The 8,548-nt window shown below is 44.9% G+C and overlaps 1 pseudogene; it reads right to left on the bottom strand.

Moving 5' to 3' along the window:
* Window positions 1-6,568: 6,568 nt before the first annotated feature.
* Window positions 6,569-8,333, bottom strand: LOC123602354 (annotated as a pseudogene).
* Between the last annotated feature and the right edge of the window lie 215 nt (window positions 8,334-8,548).

The raw sequence follows: 8,548 nt of genomic DNA, 5'->3' as shown, positions 1-8,548 counted from the left end.
ACTATAAACTCCAGGAGGGCAGGCATGCTATCGTATGTCATATCATGTTATATATCATCTCATCCCCAGATGTGACTCATGGTTGCCACTCACACAAGTGTTGGTTGACTGATGCAGTGAATGTATAGATCAATTTATTTTGCCATAAAAATGCAAGGAACTTGAGAATGCCTGACATCACGTGCATTGGGGTTGACAGGTGCTGCTTATTCGACTGTGTTTACTGTGGCTTGGGCCCCACTTCATAAGTCAGATTCATGTAGATGAATGTTTTCAAGCGCTTAAGAAAAACGGGCTCTGGGAGAACACAGTCAATTTATCACCTAAAACCAATTCTTAGATCTTCACAGGGGAAATGAATGGGCCTGACAAGAATCTGAAATACTTAAGGAAAAGTTGATTAAAGAAGGCCTCATGAATGATTAATTACAAAATTTAATATCTGTGGGAGAGAGTTTTACTGACATTTAAATAAATGCCAACAAAACAAGCTGCAATTAAGCATTTGCCGCAGCACAGAAAGCATCATCAAGGTATTCGTTCTGAATCACAATTATATAAATAAAGTAGGTGCAACCCTGAAATAAAAACACTCATGTTAGTTGTGATTCATTGACTGAAGCTTTGCAATTTGAATGCATTCATTTTTAGCATGATAATTGCAAACCCTGCTGTTCAGAGGCGAGTTAACATGCCCCCTTTCCCTGGTTCTTCCATCTACTGCTTTCTTGCTTCCAGTTATCTCAGCTTTGGCTGACAGCTTTTCATAAAGTCTATAGTCAACTTAAAAAAAAATTTTTTTTTAAATTTACATCCAAGTTAGTTAGCATAGAGTGCAACAATGATTTCAGGAGCAGATTCCTTAATGCCCCTTACCCATTTAGCCCATCCCCCCGCCACAACCCCTCTGGTGACCCTCTGTTCTATTTGAGTCTTTTATGTTTTGTCCCCCTCCCTGTTTTTTTTTTTTTTAATTATTTTTGCTTCCCTTCCCTTATGTTCATCTGTTTTGTATCTTAAATTCCTCCTATGAGTGAAATCATATGATATAGTCATCTTCTGATGAACCTACCCAATGGCCCCAGCTTACTTGAGTCTTTGGGGTATGTAATTCATCGATGCAATGAATATTTATTTTTCATCCACTATGCATTAGTATGAGGCACGGCTTTGGTGAAAAAAGAAAAGCAAAAACTAAACCAAACCAAGAACAAAAACAAACAGACATAAAAACCAGACTTGTTTCCTGACCCCAAATATCCTATTATCCAGCAGGAAAATAGATATGAAATAAACATTTAATTAAGTTGTGAGCAGTGCTATCAAAGAGAAGCACATGATGTTCTGAGAAACAGTAACAGGGAACCCAACTGAAACTGGAGATCCAGGCAGCCTCCCCGAGGAGGAGACCAGCTGGAGGAGAAGGGAGAAGAAAGTCCAAAGGGAGAGAGAAAAATCGTGACTTGGAAGGTATGTCTGATTGGGTCGACACAAAGATGATGGGTCCTGTTTGGCAGATAATCTTCCCCCCCGCCCCGGCCCCGCAGCAGCAGAGGAAGAAGATTGTCAGATGTCACAAACTCACCAAACACTCATGGCGATAAACACGAAATGAAGGGAAAGCATTTGTGGAGCCATATTTTAGGGAAGATAAGAGAGAGACGAGCTTACAAAACTTTCCTCATTTTGAGGGGGTTCCGAAAAGGAGAGAGCACCAAATGACTTGAGCAGACACAGAAGGAATGTCAACTTTACTGTGTAGCTATTCCAACAGAAGACAAGTTGGCTCCTTGTCAAGGCACCGATTCTACCACATTCCGCCCAGCACATCAGAGACTATGTGGGAAGATGGTTTTCTCTCTGACGTGGAGCGGATGTTCCCTTAATCCTGATGGCCCGTAAGCACAGGGTGCATCCACGCTTTCAGTTATGGGAAAGATGAAATCATTGGCTGAAAAATGTTGTATGTGTCCAGGATCACCAACAATACGTATAAAAGAGAAGCTGATAGTTTTCGCAGAAATGAAACTTCCTTTGTGTGGTTAGCACATGTGATTAAAACAAGAACTGCACAGCATGCCCCCCACCCTGTTGGGGCTGTTCTAGATCTTAGGGACTTTCATTCCTTATACAGAAATAGGGAAAAGGTCTTTTTCTTTCTCCCTCTTTAAAAATTAAAAAAAACATTTTTTTTTTTTTTTCTAAGACAGTCATTCTCATTCTTGTCTGCACACCGGAATTACTTGGGGCACTCTGAAAACTCCAGGTGCCTTGGGACGCCTGTGGGAGCCCTTTATTCCATGGGGCTGGGTTGGGTTTACAGATCTGTAGTTTAAACAACTTTTCAGTGATTCTGACGTGCTGCCGTCAGGTTTGAGACTCGCTTTGGTGTCTATGGCCCTACCACCCTCGTCTGATCTTGGAAGCTAAGCAGGGTTGGGCCTGGTTAGTACTTGGGTGGGAGAATCGCTTTAGTAAGCCTTTATTCACCACCTGTCTTTTTATTTTCCTTTAAAAATAATCTCCTTTCAGAAAATCAAAGGAACAATGAAAAAAATAATTCAGACGATCCTGTACCTTAAAATTATAGGAGGGGCTTGGAAACTTTCACGAGAACATTGTGCTGCCCTCATCTGCCTGCAGTGCAGGTGGTGGGAAGTAGCCAGACCGTCGGCCCTGGTAGGCAGTCTGGCTTTGGCTGAAGGACTCAGCAGGGTTTTCCAGACATTCTCACTGGTCACAACTTCTACCCGACTCCACATGTCGACAACACAGTCCTGTATCTAGTCTTCTCTCCTTTTGACGGGCCACATGTTCCAGGCAGGACATGTGAAAATAGGACCCCTGGGACCATACTAGCCGCCCTCATTGGCCGTCACTTCTTCTCGGTTGGCTCCCAGTTTCCTCTGGCAGATGCCAAGATAGATACACAAGCCTTTATCTGAAGCCCTTGGGGCCAGATGTGTTTTGGAATTCAGAATGTCTCAGACTTTGGAAAGGTATGTTCCACGCTCTGTATTTCATGTGCCCTCCCTCAGTGAGGCTGCAGGAGCACCGTGTAATCAAGCATTTTCATGTTTGTGCAGGAAACACATAACCACTCCCGTGAAGCAGGCTGCATAAAGATTCCAAGCAGCCTCACACACGCACAGGTCGGGTTTCGCCTCTAAAGGACATTGCTAGACACTTGATGGATAGAACCTTCTTGACTTCAGAGCTCTTTGGATTTTGAGACCGTGGATAAAGAACGGAAGACCTGGGGCAGCAGCATGATTTCAAATGGGTGCAAAACTGTCTTTTCACTGAGTTTGCTAGTCTTTCTCATCGTTGGTGGCAGACACCTACTCACATGGGGTTACATGGATTTCCACTGTCAGGTGAATTCTGAGTGTTAATACTTCCCACTTGGTCAGAAGTGGAAAGCCCAGATAATGCTATATTGTTGGGGGTGGGAGGGGTGTAAAACTAAAATAGCTTAAACAGACAGAAGCTGTTACCATTGAACCCTGATGACTCAAGTTCAGAATGTAACTCCCCGACTTCAACCTCAGGTGGGCCACATTCTGCCTGTGGTCATTCCAGTAGTTGCCTCTTCTTCGACCTCCAGGTATCTTTCCCCCTCACGTGGTAAGTTAGATTTTCTTAGTTGTACTGGCCAAATTTCTGTTGTATTGGCCTTCTTCGTATCTGTCAGGACAGGAGGTTCCTGGTGGGGCTGGGGGGGAGGGGACGTGAACATACTGCAGAGACTCAACTGTTACACATTGCGTTTGTGGTCTCTGTTTTCACAAGGTGGCAAGGCCCAAGAGAAATGTGAGTTATGTGCACTGATTTCCTATTATATTGGCTCCTCTTTGAAAGCAAATTTTCTTCCTTGTACTCCTCAGAACCCGTGGTGTCGTTGGTGGGCGGCTAAAAAAAAAAAATTCTATGGTTTTCTTAATAGTTGAGAATAGAATTCCCTTTGGGAATAAATGGTCTTCAATAAGGAAAACACCTTGAAAGCATTTGGCTATAGAAAAAAAAAAGTCTACAGTAGGATTCAGAAGTCTGGGCAGAACAAAGAGAGGGTAGAATCAGTTTGCATTTAAAAAATAGTTGTTGGGGCGCCTGGGTGGCGCAGTCGGTTAAGCGTCCGACTTCAGCAGGGTCACGATCTCGCGGTCCGTGAGTTCGAGCCCCGCGTCAGGCTCTGGGCTGATGGCTCAGAGCCTGGAGCCTGTTTCTGATTCTGTGTCTCCCTCTCTCTCTGCCCCTCCCCCGTTCATGCTCTGTCTCTCTCTGTCCCAAAAATAAATAAACGTTGAAAAAAAAATTAAAAAAAAAAAAAAAGTTGTTGTTGGTGGTGGTGGGAGGGGACGGAAAGGAGAGAGAAAGGCTCAGCATCACGGGAAATCAGCCAGAAGCCTTTATAGAACAGGGTGACCATTATTCATTGAGTTCTAACTGCTTGGAGGTCAGCAATGCGAAACCATCTCTTTCTTAATTTCTCTAAACTGTCTATAAAATCTGCTACACAAAATCTGTTGTTTATGTGTAAAAGTGAGGAAGGTGGTTCAAGAACTCAAGTGGTGAGAAAGAAAATGTTGCGAGATGCCAAGAGGAGAACAAAAAGTCAGAGGAATTGAGGGGTGGTCCTGAGAACACAAGACCCTAGGAATACACAGAAATGGCACCGGGCTTTCGATGTGAGGTGTGTTGGAGACCATAAGTAGTCTCATCTAGATTTTAAGAGATGGGATGACCCAGGATGTCATCTAGATTAAGGAGTAAATGCTCGACAAAGGTTACAGAAGACATTAAAAATGATCAACGCCAGGGGCGCCTGGGTGGCTCAGTCAGTTAAGTGTCCAACTTAGCCCAGGTCATGATCTCATGGTTTGTGAGTTTGAGCCCTACGTTGGGCTCTGTGGTGACAGCTCAGAGCCGGGAGCCTGCTTAGGATTCTGTGTCTCCCTCTCTTTCTCTGCCCCTCCCCTGCTCGTGCTCTCTCTCTCTCTCTCAAAAATAATTAAACATTAAAAAAAAAATGATCAACACTAGACTTAGGAGAAGTTACAGTCACGTCATGATAGAGTCCTAGAGAGGGAATTAGAAGTTCTGGGCTTGAATTCTCTCTCTCTCTCTCTCTCTCTTTTTCTCCCCCAGCTTCCAGTACCTTCCCCCTCCACCCACCCTGCTCCAAAATCTAGATACAACAAACTCTAGCAGGACAGTCTTCAATACTATTTAACTTTCACACTTGGAGTTCTTTGGACTATTTCAAAATTTGTTAATGTGAGAATGCACATCCCAATAAGTGGGAAACTAACATTTGAGATGATACCAACAGATTCACTCGATATTGACGTAGCTACAATTTTATATGCAACACGTGGACTTTAGTGTCGCAGGATTGGGCCTTCTTTTTTTTTTTTTTTTTTTTTTAAATTTTTTTTTTTCAACGTTTATTTATTTTTGGGACAGAGAGAGACAGAGCATGAACGGGGGAGGGGCAGAGAGAGAGGGAGACACAGAATCGGAAACAGGCTCCAGGCTCTGAGCCATCAGCCCAGAGCCTGACGCGGGGCTCGAACTCCCGGACCGGGAGATCGTGACCTGGCTGAAGTCGGACGCTTAACCGACTGCGCCACCCAGGCGCCCCAGGATTGGGCCTTCTTATAACAAGCTTATTTTTTTTTTTTAATTTTTTTTTCAACGTTTATTTATTTTTGGGACAGAGAGAGACAGAGCATGAACGGGGGAGGGGCAGAGAGAGAGGGAGACACAGAATCGGAAACAGGCTCCAGGCTCTGAGCCATCAGCCCAGAGCCTGACGCGGGGCTCGAACTCACGGACCGCGAGATCGTGACCTGGCTGAAGTCAGACGCTTAACCAACTGCGCCACCCAGGCGCCCCTATAACAAGCTTATTAATAAACAATGATAATCTTTGCTTATCTGCCCTAACCTATGAAGGCTTGTCACCAACAGACCCTCACCCATACCTTTTCACCATGTCCTTAAAAAACAGATGATTCGGGGCACCTGACTGACTCGATCCATTGAGCATCTGACTTTAACTCAGGTCATGATCTCCCGCTTTGTTGAGTTCCAATCCCACTGTTCCAATCCCACCTCTCTCTGTCCCCCACCCCACTCATGCAGTCTCTTGCAAAAATAAATAAACCTTAAGAAAAAAGAGGTTTAAGCAAACCCAGATGATTCTTCCTTTCAAACAATGTATTAAAAACCCACAAATTCCTACCCAAAAGAAAATGTTAATCCAGAATTATCAAATTTTGAAATATCAGCAGATGAACAGCAGAAATAGACTGTGGGCAACTCTTACCTAGGTCTTTTACTTAAGTAGTACTGTGGGGATTTATAGTGTTGACCAAAAGAAGATCATTTACTCATTAAACTTTGCTTTAATGGGTCTCAGAATTCTGCGGCAGATTTTTGGTGAAGTTGTTTCCATTAAAAAGTACGGATTTTTAAAAGCTAATAAGTTAAAACTGCCACACACACACACACACACACACACACACACACCCCAAATGGTCTACAAAACATTTCTCTTACCTTCTCAAGGTTTTATGATGCACTATCATTAATCATTTCTTTATTATTAAACTTAAGCGACCAGTTCTGAGACATTCTCCCATCGCCAGTTATGACTGGGGTGGCAGGTATCAGGGATAGTATCCAGTTAGCCTTCTGAGCTTTCAGACCCGGTGACCTCTCCAGCTCCAGCCGCCTTCCAGTCCACTGCTTTGCCGACACCCATAGCCACCATCTGTGTCACATTACGAACAGCAAAACGACCCAGAGGACAGTCAGAGGAGCTCTCAACACACGTGGGCTTTGCAGGAACCATATCAACGACGGCAGCACTACCAGATTTCAAGAACTTGGGGCCATCTTCCAGCTTCTCCCCAGAATGACAATTAATCTTCTCTTTCAGCTCCGTGAACCTGCGAGCAACATGAGCTTCTGTGAGAATCAGGCTAGGGGCGTAGCCAGCACTGATTTGGCCTGGAAGGTTCAGGATAATCACCTGAGCTGTGAAGCCAGCTGCTTCCACCGGTGGGTCATTTTCACTGTCATCAGCTGCAGCACAACCAATGTCTCTGACAGACGTATGCTTGACGTGGACGCCCGCTTTGTCCCCAGGAAGATCTTCGTTCAAAGAGCATTTCAACAAAATTTACTTGAGTTGTCATGTTGACTAGAACAGAGGGTGGGTTCGAGAACACGGGTCTCTACAGGGACGGTGCCAATACCACGAATTTCGTAGACGTCCTGGAGGGGCAGATGCAAAGGCTCGCCAGGTGGACAAGTTGGTGGCAGGATGCAATCTAGAGCTCCGAGGAGGGTGGCTTCGCTGGCATGGCCGTCTTTAGGGTGACTCTCCATCTCTGAACCAAAGCGTGTTTGCGCTGGGCCCCAGCAGGCTATTGCCATTCCAAACAGAAATCGACACAAATGCTTCTGCGTTGGGCTGGTAGCCAGTTTTCTTAATGCAGGTGCTGGCTTGCTTAATGACTTCCTCCTACCTCTCCTGGCTGCAGGGTGGTGCAGTGGAATCCGCTTTGCTACCAGCAACAATTAGTTGTTTCACACTGAGTCTCGTGAGCCAGAGGGCATGCTCAAGGGTCCGCCCATTCTTGGAGACGCCAGCCTCAAGTTCGGCAACGCCAGCAGCAACAGTCAGAAGTGCAGTCAGTGGGAGATGTGCCTGTAATCGTGTTTCTGATTAAAGTCTGTGTCCCAGGGCATCAGGGACGGTCACATACTACTTGCTGGTCTCGAATTTTACAGGGATATATCAATGGTGGTGCCCTGTTCACGTCCGGCTTTCTTTTATCCAGATGTTGGCATACTTGAGGGAGCCCTTTCCCACCTCAGGAGGCTCCTTCTCAAGTTTTTCTGTGGATCTTCTGTCGCGATCCCACCACATTTGTAGATCAGGTGATGGTGGACCCACCCCAATCCACATGTCCGGTGACAATGATATTAATAGGAACCTTTTCCTTTCCCATTTTAGCTTAGATTGAGGGGTAATTTCCATGATATCTGAGTTCTGGTGGCAAATCCATTGTGAAAAAGTGGGTTTGAATTCTGTGGCATAAAAGAATCATGTAAATTTGGGAAGACACATTAACTACTCTGAGCTGTAGTTTTCTCATCTGTCCAGAGACAGAAGAAACTAATTATTGGTTCTGTCACCTGTAAAATGGATCAGACGGTAAATGAGATGCTCTAGGAAGGAGCACAGAATTTGGAAACAGATACCCACATAAGATGTACCTGTGTTGGGATACCTGAGCTGCTCGGTCGGTTAAGCGTCTGACTCTTGGTTTCGGCTCAGGTCATGATCTCATGGTTTGTGGCTTTGAATGCCACACCGGGCTCTGTGCCGACAGTGTGGAGACTGCTTGGGATTCTGTCTCCCTCTCTCTCTGCCCCTCCTGTGTGCACTCTCTCTCTCTCTCAAAATAAATAAATAAACTTAAAAAAATAAATAAAATAGGGGCTCCTGGGTGGCTCAGTCGGTTGAGCATCCG

This window comes from Leopardus geoffroyi, chromosome D1 (assembly GCF_018350155.1).
Source record: "Leopardus geoffroyi isolate Oge1 chromosome D1, O.geoffroyi_Oge1_pat1.0, whole genome shotgun sequence".
In the NCBI taxonomy this organism is placed as follows: domain Eukaryota; kingdom Metazoa; phylum Chordata; class Mammalia; order Carnivora; family Felidae; genus Leopardus; species Leopardus geoffroyi.
The sequence above is the reverse complement of the archived record's forward strand: the minus strand, read 5'-3'. Positions and strand labels throughout refer to the sequence as shown.